Here is a 15,244-nt window from a genome sequence, read left to right on the forward strand (position 1 = left end):
GCTCAAGCAAAGCCGCCCAGACCTCCCGATCCACACACCTCCCCCAGCTCCTCCGGGGGAACCCCAAGGTGTTCCCAAGCCAGCCGAGAGATGTAATCCTTCCAGCGTGTCCTGGGTCTTCCCCGGGGCCTCCTTTCCAGTGGGACGTGTCCGGAACACCTCTCCAGCGAGGCGTCCAGGGGGCATCCGGAAAAGATGCCCGAGGCACCTCAACTGACTCCTTTCGATGTGGAGGAGCAGTGGCTCAACTCCGAGCTCCTCCTGAGTGACCGAGCTCCTCACCCTATCTCTAAGGGAGTGCCCAGCCACCCTGTGGAGGAAACTCATCTCGGCGGCTTGTACTCGCGATCTCGTTCTTTCGGTCATGGCTACTCAGCTCTCTCTTCACCACGACGGTCCGATACAGCGACCGCATCACTGCAGATGCTGCACCGATCCGTCTATCGATCTCACGCTCCATCTGTCCCTCACTCGTGAACAAGACCCCGAGATACTTAAACTCCTCCACTTGAGGCAAGGACACTCCACCGACCTGAAGAGGGCAAAGCACCTTTTTCCGGTCGAGAACCATGGCCTCGGATTTGGAGGTGCTGATTTTCATCCTGGATGCCTCACACTCAGCTGTAAACCGCCCCAGTGCACGCTGAATGTCCTGATTTGACGAAGCCAACAGAACCACATCGTCCGCAAACAGCAGAGACGAGATTCTGTGGTTCCCAAACCAGACCCCCTCTACACCCTGGCTGCGCCTAGAAATTCTGTCCATAAAAATAATGAACAGAACCAGTGACAAAGGGCAGCCCTGGCGGAGGCCAACGTGCACTGGAAACAGGTTTGACTTACTACTGGCAATGCGAACCAAGCTCCTGCTGCGTTTGACTTACTACTGGCAATGCGAACCAAGCTCCTGCTGCGGTCGTACAGGGACCGGATAGCCCTTAGCAAAGGACCCCGGACCCCGTACTCCCGGAGCACTCCCCACAGGGTGCCCCGAGGGACACAGTCGAACGCCTTCTCCAGATCTACAAAACACATGTGGACTGGTTGGATGAACTCCCATGAACCCTCGAGCACCCGATGGAGCGTGTAGAGCTGGTCCAGTGTGCTGCGACCAGGACGAAAACCACACTGCCCCTCCTGAATCCGAGGTTCGACCATCGGTCGAATTCTCCTCTCCAGTACTCTGGAATAGACCTTACTGGGGAGGCTGAGGAGTGTGATCCCCCTATAGTTGGAAAACACCCTCAGGTCCCCCTTCTTAAACAGAGGGACCACCACCCCGGTCTGCCAATCCAGAGGCACTGTCCCCGATCGCCACTCGATGTTGCAGAGACGTGTCAGCTAAGACAGTCCCACAACATCCAGAGACTTAAGGTACTCAGGACGGACTTCATCCACCCCAGTAGCCTTGCCACCGAGGAGCTTTCTAACCACCTCGGTGACCTCTGCCTGGGTAATGGATGAGTCCACCTCTGGGCTGTTGAAGGTGCTATATTATGTTTTCTTTTTGAATTTTTATGCTTAAATAGATTTTTATTGGTTGTTGGTGGTCTGGGAGCAGGCACCGTCTCTACGGGGATGGGGTATTGGGGGAATGGCAGGGGGAGAGAAGCTGCAGAGAGGTGTGTAATAACACAACTCTGCTTCCTGGTCCCAACCCTGGATAGTCACGATTTGGAGGGTTTAATAAAATTGGCCAGATTTGTAGAAATGAGAGCTGCTCCATCCAAAGTGGGATGGATGCCGTCTCTCCTAACAATACCAGGTTTTCCCCAGAAGCTTTGCCAATTATCTATGAAGCCCACCTCATTTTTTGGACACCACTCAGACAGCCAGCAATTCAAGGAGAACATGTGGCTAAACATGTCACTCCCGGTCCGATTGGGGAGGGGCCCAGAGAACACTACAGAGTCCGACATTGTTTTTGCAAAGTTACACACCGATTCAATGTTAATTTTAGTGACCTCCGATTGGCGTAACCGGGTGTCATTACTGCCGACGTGAATTACAATCTTACCAAATTTACGCTTATCCTTAGCCAGCAGTTTCAAATTTCCTTCAGTGTCACCTGCTCTGGCCCCCGGAAGACAATTGACTATGGTTGCTGGTGTCGCTAACTTCACATTTCTCAAAACAGAGTCGCCAATAACCAGAGTTTGTCCTCAGCAGGTGTGTCGCCGAGTGGGGAAAAACGGTTAGAGATGTGAACGGTTTGGTGGTGTACAGGGAGCTTCTGTTTAGGACTACGCTTCCTCCTCACAGTCACCCAGCCGGCCTGCTTTCCCGGCTGCTCGGGATCTGCTGGGGGACAGCTAACGGTGGCTAAGCTACCTTGGTCCGCACCAACTACAGGGGCCTGGCTAGCTGTAGGATTTTCCAAGGTGTGGAGCCGAATCTCCAGTTCGCCCAGCCTGGCCTCCAAAGCTACGAATAAGCTACACTTATTACAAGTACCATTACTGCTAAAGGACGCCGAGGAATAACTAAACATTTCACACCCAGAGCAGAAAAGTGCGGGAGAGACAGGAGAAGCTGCCATGCTAAACCGGCTAACAGCTAGTAGCTGCGCTAAGCTAGCAGATTCCTAAAAACACACAAAGTGAATAATGTGTAAATAATTTAGAGGTGATTCAGCAGAGGGAGTGCTTTAGTTAAGGCACGTGAAGATTACACTGTGAAACAAATCGTTATCTAGTTATCTAGATCAATCTAACTACGCAGATTAAACAGCTAACAGATACAGCAAAACACCGCTGTGCTCCGGAACAGGAAATGATACAATACCGCAGTGAAAGCCAACCACCAGTAGAGGCCATAACCACCAAAAAACTTGAGGATTTAGTTACCAAAACAAAACAACAGAACACAACAAAACAACAAAAACAACAGAGTCGCCAAATTCTGCCAATAAACCCACATAAATTTTTTGCTTGCAAACAAGCTCGGCCAAGTCAACTACACGCCAACTAGCCAAGTTAGTCAGCTAGTAAAGCCACTGTATTGAATGAGCTGGGTGTTGATCTCTTTGGTCCTAGGCTTTGGCGAAATATCCTAGGCATGTACCCAGAGAAATGATGTAAGTAAATGGGTAAATCAACGTCTGTCCCTTCAAGTTTGTTAACACAGTAACTCTAAAAGCAGTAATTGCAATCATCTTATAAGTCTCCAAATTAAATGGTTGTATAACGAGTCCATTAGTGCAGGTGCTTATACACAGACTCTAAAGTATGAGTATGAATGTCAACAACTCCCCTGGATGGGACTCCAATCCATCACAGGTTACTGCGCCAGTCAAGACTAAGGCCCATTTACAGCTGTGTCAAACTGGGACAATCCAGACAAAGTGTCTTGTCCAAGAACACAGGTAGTGACCAGGAATCAAACACAGGTCTACATACTGGGAGCCCGGATACTATACCTATCAATGGGATATGTCAGGTCAGATTTGAGAACATGTCCTTGTGCAACATATCACCACATTCACCACAACACACACCGACAGACAAAACAAGCTTATTTTGTTGATTTAATACACTACATACCTGTTTGCCCCCTGCTGGACATATCCAGCTTTCTTGCATGGAGGAGTAACCTCATCATCACATGCATGATGGAGATGAGGAGCAGGTATGGTTGAAGTGGAAGAGCTACGTCTGCGCTCGTCTCACAAACAACTGGAACTTTCCTGAAGTTTAGTCAACACAACAAGAAGTCCAGTTGTCTCGACTAAACTTCAGGAAGCTTCTGATTTTTGTCTGGATGACTGAGAATCTACAGAGGCTTAATAGGTGCTTTTTATAATGGATTGTGTGCAGTCGTTCACTAGCATGCTAGCTGCTGCCATGTTGGCCATTATTTAATTATTACTCAAGCATTAGCACCGTCAAGCTCTTCAATCACTGAGGTATTATTTACCAGACCGTACAGCACAACTAACTAGTACACGCCAAACTCAAAAACTAGCGTGCAGCCATTGCCCCTCCCCCGCCTCCAAAATACAAAAGCCTACATTATGACCACATTTTGATTTTAGTCGATATTTGAATGTTGCTGTTGTGATTTGAAGTATATGGGTTTGTGTATTCTGTGTATGTGTCGCACTGTAGAGCAGAATTCCTTGTTTTGGTTTATTGATCCACTAGTCCTTTATCCAGGGGTCACCAGCATTTTTTTTATGTTTGTGGAGATGGAAGTGATTTCTCTTTTACACTCACGTTTATTTGAACATCCAATATTTTTGAAGGATGTGGTGATGAACAGCATCCAAACCAGTTCCGGTTCCAGATTGGGCTGTTGATGTATGTGTTGATATTATGTACTTTACTTTACTTTACTCTGTAAAGTTCTATGTAATATAGTATTTTTCTATGACAATTACTCTTCCAGAACACTCTTCCAGAAAATCAAAACAGCCTGTAAAGGAGGAAAATAAAATGTATAACTTTGTTGTCATTGTTGTTTTTTTTTTTTCTATGAGCGTGTACTGCAATACTTCTCCACCAGAGAAGAACATGAAATATAATAAAAGGTATCATATTTCACTTTGGATGACTCGTCTGTCAAGGTTGTTTTAAACCTCACAATGTTGGCATATTTACTTTAAAACTTTTTTGATGCTTGAATGGAAATATCAGTTTAATTGTTGTGATTTCAGAAGTTAATAACATTTTTGTGTGGTTTTGCAAAATGTTTGATTGACAAAATTCCTTTTTGTGAACAAAGTTCGAAGTCTGTATTGTGGTGGAATAGATTCAAATGTGGTTCAGGGATGTTTTAGCATTTTAACTCGAAATCGAATTACTTTTACAAAAAAAAAAAAAAAAAGATATTGAAACATTAATAAATTCTCCACATTGACATCTTTAACTAACCAAAATCAAACTGATCAATCACGTTTGAGTAATCCCTCTAAATATGTCAGAGAAAAGAGACAACAACCTTCACTGTGGATGTGGTTATTTTTATAAATTGTGGATGTACTTTCATGGGAATGTTCCATTGTTGTCCATTCCCGTTATTACAGGGAAAAAAATAGCTGCATTCTTTAAATCTACATCAGTAAATCTGCAGCACATCTGGCACTGAAACGGATGTTTGGGGCGAAATATTCCATAAATTGAAATCTGTGTCCAGTAACTTCCCGGAGCTGAACAACATGATTATACAATGTTTCCAAGTAGAACAGGCACTCTAAGAGTTCAACATCTCTCCAACAGAGTGCAACACGTGTGCAACAGAAAGTGCAATAGTCGTCTAATGGATAATGTGACAGATATGGCAACGACATGGTGTGTGGCATGTGACTGCTGCAGTGCTGTTCAGTGGCATTTAACCTTGGCAAATGCCGGTAACCCTGTGGTGGTGGTTGAAATGTTTGTAGTGGATAGTGGCAAGTTGTGAGGCAACCGCTACACGCACCTCTCAATGCCGGTTATATATTTTATACTTCATTTTTATGTATTTTTACTTGTTGTAGATTATTGCTGCTTGTGTGAATGATGTCTGTGGTCTGTCTTTGTCAGTGTTTATGTCAGCCACACACAATATCCAGCAACTTGGTTGGAATCTGATTAATTTGATTGTGTATTTGTGTTTATGGTATTTTTGCTTGCTTGGTGGTGGTACAAGTAAACATGGCTGTTCTGAGTTTTCTCGTTACTCTGTGTTAATGATTCTGCTTCAGTTCCCTGATCTTAGCAGTCAGAAAGCTTTTCTTTTTTGCACTCTCTCTCTTGCTCCTGCACGCACACACACACACACACACACACACACACACACACACACACACACACACACACACACACACACACACACACGCAGCCTTTCCAGGAAACACAAAACATATCCAGAAAGTTTTTGCTTTGGTATTAGAAAGGTTTTTCTACAAAATACAGTTGGAAAACTTTTGAAAACAAAGTGTCGACTCTGCGAAACATTGTGTGACCGTAGGACCTTTGTGGCTGGGCGGCGGTGGGATTGAACCCCAGACGGCTCGCACTAAGAACCATTCCTCTACCAGGTCAGCCAAAGGGGAATTCCCCATTAGCCACACTAGCAGGAACATCTTTTCAGTCAGGACCCGGGACCTTCATCCCGCTACATATCTCCCCACCATTTTTGACTTCGTCCCGAAGTCACAGGTGCATTTAAGCATGTTCTGTGACTAACTACCTACATCCTGCCGACAACGCCAGTTGTGACCGTAGGATTTTGTGGCCGGGACGGCGGTGGGATCAAACCCTGGATGGCTCACACTAAAGACCATTCCTCTACCAGGTCAACCAAAGGTGAATTCCCTGTTAGCCAAACTAACGGGAATGTCTTTTCAATCAGGACCCGGGACCTTCATCCCGCTACATATCTCCCCACCATTTTTGACTTCGTCCCAAAGTCACAGGTGCATTTAAGCATGTTCTGTGACTAACTACCTACATCCTGCCGACAACGCCAATTGTGACCGTAGGATTTTGTGGCCGGGACGGCGGTGGGGCCGAACCCCGGACGGCTCACACTAAAGACCATTCCTCTACCAGGTCAACCAAAGGTGAATTCGCCGTTAGCCAAACTAGTGGGAATGTCTTTTCAATCAGGACCCGGGACCTTCATCCTGCTACAATTGTAACAAAATGTTTTCAGAATGTTGCAGTAAGAAGGTCTGTATGTTTTCCTGAAGGTTATAACAGAATGTTTTAGAACAATGTTTGACAGATGTTTCCCAAATGGTTTGAAACAGTCACTTTGTTTCGTATCAGGGAAGAGCAGCATTTATTTGATTAAAAATCAAAGTCATGAAGTAAAAATTAATAATTTATTAATTTTCATATATTTTACCATATTGTTACTGGCATCTAGAACAGAATAATATTTGTACAGAACTACAGCTTCTGCTGATAGGCTAACTGCATCCTGACTGCCTGCAACCTGATTGACTGGCCACATCAGTTAGACAATTTCAAACTTAAAGCATGCACTGCTCTCTCTCTCTCTTATAATCAAAGAAATTACAAGTTCTGAAAGGTAAGTTTGAAACTTATTTGTGTATTTAGGTAGAATAAGGTCCCTAGATATCCCTCTTTAAAACTGGTAAAGCATTTATAAAGTACATTCAAAGCTTGGCAACTTTTTTGATTGAGTTTTTTTTTAATTCTTCTAGATAATCAGTTGTATAAGTATGCAATTAATTTCACTTAACCATTAATTTTCCCTCAGATTATGTATATTTATGATACCAGAATCTGTTATTGTAACTGTGATGATTTTTAGTTTTAATTTTTGCAGGGAAAAATTCCTCCTGCAGAGTCTCACCGTGATGAGAGAACTGATGAGGACTGAATATAGTCTACGGACTGGCACCTCCCTACTTAGCTGACCTACTTAAACCCTACGTACCGGCCCGGGCTTTGCGTTCTCAAGGTGTAGGACTACTTTGTGTCCCTAGGGTGAATAAAAAGTCTGTGGGTCACAGAGCTTTCTCTTATCATGCTCCTGTTCTGTGGAATGATCTCCCTGTGTCAGTAATAAAACAGTCAGATTCTGTGGAGACTTTTAAGTCCAGACTTAAGACACACTTATTTTTCCTTTCGTATGGCTAGCATACTGGCATAGTGTGTTACTATGCTTTTTACTCTTTTAATTCATTTTATTAGGAAACGGAGCGGGCAGCGGCCTCAACTGTATCTAAATTCTGGGTCCTTTGGTGAAGCTTAGGGCGACTGGCCGGCGATCACCTTAGTATTTCTTCTTTCTTGTTGCTTAATGCTGACAAATTATACTGTATTTGTTTTGTCTTTCTGATGCCTTATTCTGTTTTTTTTTTTCTCTCTCTCTGTTTGAGGTGCGGCTCCATCCAGAGATGGGTGTGGTGTCTGTTTCTGACCACCCCCCTTCCTGTGCACCGGCAATATTTCCTGTATATTTGTTTTGTGAATTTTGTAAATTGTCGGTAGTATGGCCCGAGCAGAGGGTCACCCCTTTGCATCTGGTCTGCTTGAGGTTTCTTCCTGAAATCATCAGAGGGAGTTTTTCCTTACCACTGTTGGTAAGGTTAGACCTTACTTGTGTGAAGCACCTTGAGGCAACTTTGTTGTGATTTGGTGGTATATAAATGAAAATAAATTGAAACTGATATTACAGAAGTAAAATTTACTTAAAAACTGTTAGCAAAAATTGTTCTGAGGATTTAATGAAGTAAATCTTACAAGTTTGCTTTTTCAGTGACAAACTAATGTCCCTGTAGAGAGTAAACTCACAATACATAAAAGTACAGATCGGACATTTTATTGTAAAGATGTGTATAAATGGCTGTAATAGAGATATATATCAATAATCCAGTGACCAAGTGGTTAGTGCACTTGGTTTCAGTGCAGAAGGTTCCCGGTTCAAACCCCACCCATGCCACCTTTCTTCATGTAACGTGGAGTTGCATCAGGAAGGGCATCCAGCGTAAAACTTGCATGCAGATCCACCTTAGATTTGCTGTGGTGACCCCGAGTACAAAACAAGGGAGCAGCCAAAGGGACTTACTTTTTGATCGAGAAAGGTTTACAAAACGTTTTTCCACAAAACATTTTCAAAGTGTTTTGGGGGGCCTACACTTGAATGTTCTCTAAACGTTTCCCCAAAATGTTTAACCAACCAATCTGGAGTGCATTTGTATAACACTTTTCCATCGATATCAGAAGCTCAAAGTGCTTTATAATGATGCCTCACAATTACCCATTCACACAGACAGAAACACTCACACACACCAATGTCAGGGTGCTGCCATGTACAGTGCTCACTACGCACCAGGAGCAACTTTGGGATTAAGGACCTTAGCCAAGGGTCCGTAGTGATTGTCCGGTTTGAACTGAGGATCCTCTGGTCTGAAACCCACTACTTAACCACTAGACCATCACCTCCACAAAATGTCTTAGTAATGACAGTGTTTTGAGATATTTGTCTGTTTATGATGCTGCGTCATGTGATCATGTTTGTGGGAGGGCAGCTCCCACCACTGGATTTTGTGAATATTTTTATTTTGTTATTAACCAGACTGTTAATCCCACTTGAATTGACAATTACAAAGTTAATGCGTGTATTTAAATACATAATGTATGGGAATATTCTGTTTTTGAAGTATTTTAAGACTGGTTCATACAATACTGTCGGCAAATAATCAGTGGCTGTGATCTCAATGTGTAGACTTATTATCCGTGAGATTAATCTCACTTTTTTCTTTCATTTTTTTATTTGATTTGTATAGTATGAAGTGAAAATTATGAGCCATCAGACCAAATAAATAGTAAATAAATCAAACCAACAACAAAACAGACTTGTTTTCTGAAGACAAATTATTTTTATTAAGAAATAAAGTTTTACATCTTTGTAAAACCTTTTAAACACACATTGTTTTCTTTTTGTAGCTTATAGGTTGCCCATAGAAATAAAAAATAAAACCTTTCCAAAAAAATTCTAAAATCTTTTTTTTTTTGCTTTTCTTTTCTTCACCAAGAATTTAAAAACATTTTACATGTGTACATTCACAAAAAAGGAGGGGCTGGTTTCTGGTGTAATAATATAGGTCAGAGAGAGGCACAGACATTAAAGGTCATGGTCCCGACAAGGCCAATCAACACAACAGGCGGGACTACATTTCCCACTAGCCTTAGTGCAGACATCACCAATATTACAGAAAACTGGATCATTGCTGAGAAAGTGAGAAGACTTTCTGATTGCACTGTTCAAGCCAAACATTTGTTTTAAATGATTTAATAATCACTTCCTTTTTAAAACTTTTTGTATTTTCTTCAAAAAAAAAAAAAAAAAAATTTCAGCACAAGTCAGAAATTTTCATTATTCTCCTAATAATATCTAACAGGAAAATATTCATCAAATATAATTTGGTTTAAAATGTGATCACAGTCCTTCAAAGGTTACACTACAACTACAATTCTCTGAGGGAGAGCAAGCCTACATGTGAATAAAGGATTTTTTACATTAAAATATCAGGAAATTGAACCGTGTTTTACCGTCTTCACAAGCTTTCTGATTGACGTTACAGATGTCATTTCTACTGGAAGCTGGCATGCCCAAATAAGTGGTAATGACGCTGTTAGATCAACTATAATCTGATCCTTCTGGATACACTTTGGTTATAGTTTAATTTTTAAAGCACTAGGGGTTCTATGATTTGGCTTGTTCTCATGTTTGACACTGCAAAATCTGGTTGTTGTTGTTGTTGTAGGACTTTTCGCATTGTTTTTGTCACTAGAATGGGACGGATGTTCCAATAAACAGGTAGAACTACTCCCAGGAAATTGTCTGATAACAGCAAAATGATCTGATGAAGGTAACTATCAGCAATGGTGTTAATGCGCTGTAGAAATTGTTAGCGCTTGCTGTGTGATTGGACAACGAGCCTCTTAATGGCAGTGTTACAGTTTTCACAAACTTACAACTCAACAGTCCATCACAAAAATAGATATTTAACATGATTTACATGTTGTACTTCTTCCAGTCATTCCACATAAATTTGTTGTACTTATTGTTAAAATATGGATTGTTTGATTTCTATTTAATATTAACACTTTCTGTAATTGTGATTTAATTAACCATTTTCTTACTGTTTCTGTATTCTGAAAAAATTATTTCCTTCAGGGTAAATAAAGTTGATCTTTAATATAACAATATTGTCATTTATTGTCAGTGCATTTGAAATCACATGATTTGTGAAACATCATGTGGAACGTTTTCCGGAAACTGGTTTTGTCTTTCCTCATAGTTCAGTATCACCTTCTAGGAAGAGCACAACAAAAGGTAGTCTACAAAGTATTGCACATAACAAATCACAGTTTGTTTCTGATTGACAAGTTGTTACTCTAATAACAGAAAATCAAACACATTTGAAAAACCAAAAGAAAATGTGATAGAAAAAAACAGCTAAATTAAAAAAAGATCAACAAAACTAAAACAAATGAAGCTTCTTCAATCATAGCAAAAACAACAAAAAAAAACTTCATTAATCTTTACATTCACCCACAGGCAACTTTCATATTTCAAAATTACACTGTAGAAACAGGTCCACTGATAATGTTTGTGGTCTCTTAAAATCAAACAAACAAAAAAACATTAAATGAAGGATCTTAGCACAATTTTTTTTTATTCCATAAATGTATCCAGAGAACAGAACATATTTCCAGTTTATAACTTGTGATTATCAATTTTTGTAAACTTGTTGCAACAATGGATGAAGATTACATAAATCTGTTACAGATTTTTGTATATGAACTTGTATGTTTGGAACAATTTTCATAAAATAGTTATCAGCATGTAGCAAGTTCATGTAAAATTACACGAATGCAGAACAATTTGTCTGACTGATTACTGAAGACAAGACAAGATTACTGATTGAAGACTGTTTACGCAAAATTGTTGCATTTAAATATTTAAATGTTTGTGTTTTGTTTTAGCTGGCAACAGATTTTTTTTTTACTTGACACTGTATTTTTATCGATGTGAAAGTCAGCATAATAATAAAATGTTTCCATTTTGCAGCCGTTGCAAATATTATAGCAATGGAATGATCAGAACATTGTTGGACAAATTTCAAGATAGATCAGTCATGTTTGCAGATGTTTTAGTTTCCCAAATTACAAAAATAATTCTGCATAATTTGAAAAGTGAAAGAGAAGATAATGTTCTGTTGTAAAGGAACTGACAAATCAGAGATCCTTCATGGGAAAATTAAAGGCAGATCTGAAAAAAAAATCATTAAATTAAGTTTTGATTCTGTATTAAATTTATTGTATGTAGAAGATTTTTGCTGTGGATCTGGTTTAAATCACAAAATGTAAAAAAAGTGAAATAAAGAAAAATGGCAATGGTTAAATGAATTGGGAATTATCACGTTAAATCTACCTGCTTTAGAAAAAAAATGAAAAACAACGATAAAAAAAAGAGAGAGATAAAATATTACGGAGGCCAATATGGAACCTGATGAAATATGGCAGTGTTTATTTCTGGCCTCAACATTTTGTTAAAAAAAAAAAAAATCCAAATTATACAAATACTGTGCAACACAAATTTCACTTGGAGATTTTTTTTTTTCTTTTTTTGGCAGTATAACAGACAAAATCCTTATGTTGCAGAACTGATTGTAGCTGGATTTCTATTATTTTGTACATCATTAAAGTTTGTGATTGGACGGCTGCTGGTGACACGTATGATGGAGAACCTGTTGTAATACAGACATATTAGAATGACTGTCAGTCAGATGACCTCTATTATGGCCTTTCATTTTGATTAAAAATGATAAATTATTCAGGTTTGCTAAAAGCAGTGATTCTGCGATGCACATTTTCCATTAAATAGCTGACAACTGGTTTGGACATGCTGGCATTTCTTCACATTTCTCGCAAGTGTTTTGTCTGCAATAAGTGACGCTTCATGACAAACTTCTTATTAAATTTAAATAGGAGGAAACATAAATTATTTCAAGTATAAAAAGGTCAAAGATGCTGAATGTGAGCAGCTTGTAACTGAAGGTTTATAGGAGCAGGTTTGATCCCACAGGTGATTACAAATTCCAAAAACATTTTAAGTGAGCACAATTTACGGCTTCACAGGTATTAATATAGAGATAAATATAAAATTTACTCAATGATATGCCAAGTTTCTTTATTTAATATTGTACATCATTTCCTGTTTTAAAATTGTGTGCTACAGCTTTCATAATATACAAAATAAAAAAAAACCTTATCAATAATCAGGAGTGTTTGTTTAATTCATGTAGTTTATAAAATATATGGAGTATCAGTTTATGGTTTGGTAAAAAAAAAAAAAATAATAATAATAATAATATTGACCTTAATTTTTCCCCCTTCAGCATCTGTGATTTTCATTCTAACTTTAAATTTTTACTTACATTTCTTATGAATTGTATATTTATTTTTAGAAAGAACACATCTGATCAAAACGGAATTAAATACAAAACATTTCTGCATATTGATTGAATTGAATTGATTGAATAAGTCTTTACAAGTTTGATATTACAACACATTTTTGTGGAAATACACAAAATTTTAAAGTTGTGTGTTTATTTTTATTGTTATTTTTGTTACAACCTATAGTCCATCTGAACTGATGATAGAATCTATTTATGTGGAATTATCATCTGACGCAATACTTAGTTGTAGGGAATTTAATAATAATAATTGTATCCTAGAGAATTACTTTCAAATCACCAGATAAACTGTAATTATTTTTACGACAGCAGGTTTACTGGCTGATTGTATTCCCAGTACGTGTTTTGGAGTTTATACATGAATTAAAAACGTTCCTGGTATTTACACACAAGGGGAAAAAAAATTCCTCCAAACATCTTGGATTTTTTTTTTTAAAGAAGCCTTTATGGAATTCATATTGTTTGTTAACTTGTTGACCCACACCCTTAACATCAGAAATATATATGAGAAAAATCATCCATCTGATGATAAATTGGAGAAATGGCTGATGGGAACGGCACTGTAAAAAGTGTGATTTCATGTTTGTGTAAGAGCATTTTTTTGAATAGACAAAACATTTTATATATAAAACTACAAGCAAATTATCATCAATAAGAAGTCAAACATTGACAGAGGAAAAATGAACAATATATGTTCCTCTGTAGAAAAACAAAAGTGTAAGCCAAAAGAGTCTAGTGCAGTGACTAAAATACTGAAAACTGGTCTAGGACAGAGATACAGACTGACTAGCTACTACTGTACAGTATGCAACAGACAACACACTTGAGGGCGAAACCGCCACACTTCAAATGATTTCAGAAGCTCCCTTCGCTCCAACACAGTCCAAGTGCTGTTTTCACCGTCTTCACTTCAAGTCGAGGACCAGGTGCATTTAAGTACCACAATGCTGGTGGATTTTATTTATTTTGTTTTGTTTTCTAAATTATAAGTTTTTCAAAACCATATTTTAAAGCTGCACTGGGCAAATTTCAACAAAACAGATGCCAAAACATCAGCAAATAACCAAAGTGTGACAGTGGGTCAGAAGCCGATTTGCTTTTGTTGTTGTTGTTGTTGTAGCTGAAATGGTTCTTTGAGGAAGCTGAGTAATCTGAATAAAACAGCTAAGGTAGAAAACTCTGATCTGTCCAAAGAGCCACCACTCTGGTGTCAAAGATCTAATGCTGCCTGCACCGTAGAATCAAATCTGATTTGTGCAACAAACCGGCAATAATCCCTTTAAACATATTCCAGCAGTTTATGATTCTACACTCAAATCCCGAATCTAGCCCCTAGGGCGAAAAGATGGCTGGTAGCTTTTGGCAGTGTTTTCCAGAACGGGTAAGTACACAAGCCTTCATCTTCAACCTGGCACAAAGCAACACATGGCACAACGCAAGATTCATTGCTATGTTCCTGGTAGGGCAGTTGCCATTGTTAGGCCCAGCACCTGTTTTGTCTATATCAGGGTACCACAGGTGTAGATGCACTGAGCTGGTGCAGTGATTTGGTCCTTCAACACAAAACATTTGCTCCTGCTGTCTGGGCTGCGCTGTGAGGCACGAGGTACCGGAGGTGAGTTACATGTTTATTTATGTCGTCATGTGCTGGGCAAACATTTCCATATCATACCCGCTACAGACTTAGGAGGTGTACATGTAATAATATGTGCGTTACAGCGGTGACATCCCGTTGAGCTGCGCTGTGGCGCTGCTCCGAGCCTCTGACGCGCGCACAGTGCCACATACATGTTATTACATAACACCATTTCCTTCGCCCTCCCTAGCTGGGGTCCACTGGAAATGGACAAACGTGACACAGCATGTCTGCAGGCTTTGCTGTGACCGATTGATCTCAGACTTCAATCAACCACAATCAGATCATTTCAAATGCTGTTTTGATGCCGTCAGAATAGGTAAATTGTGGTCAGATGGTAGTCATCACACTTGGGGCCGCCGGTCGATTTTGAACAACTCTACCGACTTCCACAGATGGTTGTCAGAACATTTTGAAAGTGAAATCCGACACTTTTCGTATGTGCGTTAATTCATAAGTCCAACGCCACTATGTGTGATACCCCCGTCACTATGTGTGACTGAGGTATAAGACATCCAGTCGTTGGGTCAGGGCTCTGGTTTTCACGGTGTTAAAAAGCCATTACAATTGTAATGAAAGCCATCAGAGAGTTGATGCAAACCTTACACTCTGCACACTGGGATATGTATTTTTTGAAGGAACATGACTTCCTTTTATGAATTATC

This window comes from Thalassophryne amazonica, chromosome 3 (assembly GCF_902500255.1).
Source record: "Thalassophryne amazonica chromosome 3, fThaAma1.1, whole genome shotgun sequence".
Classification (NCBI taxonomy): Eukaryota; Metazoa; Chordata; class Actinopteri; order Batrachoidiformes; family Batrachoididae; genus Thalassophryne; species Thalassophryne amazonica.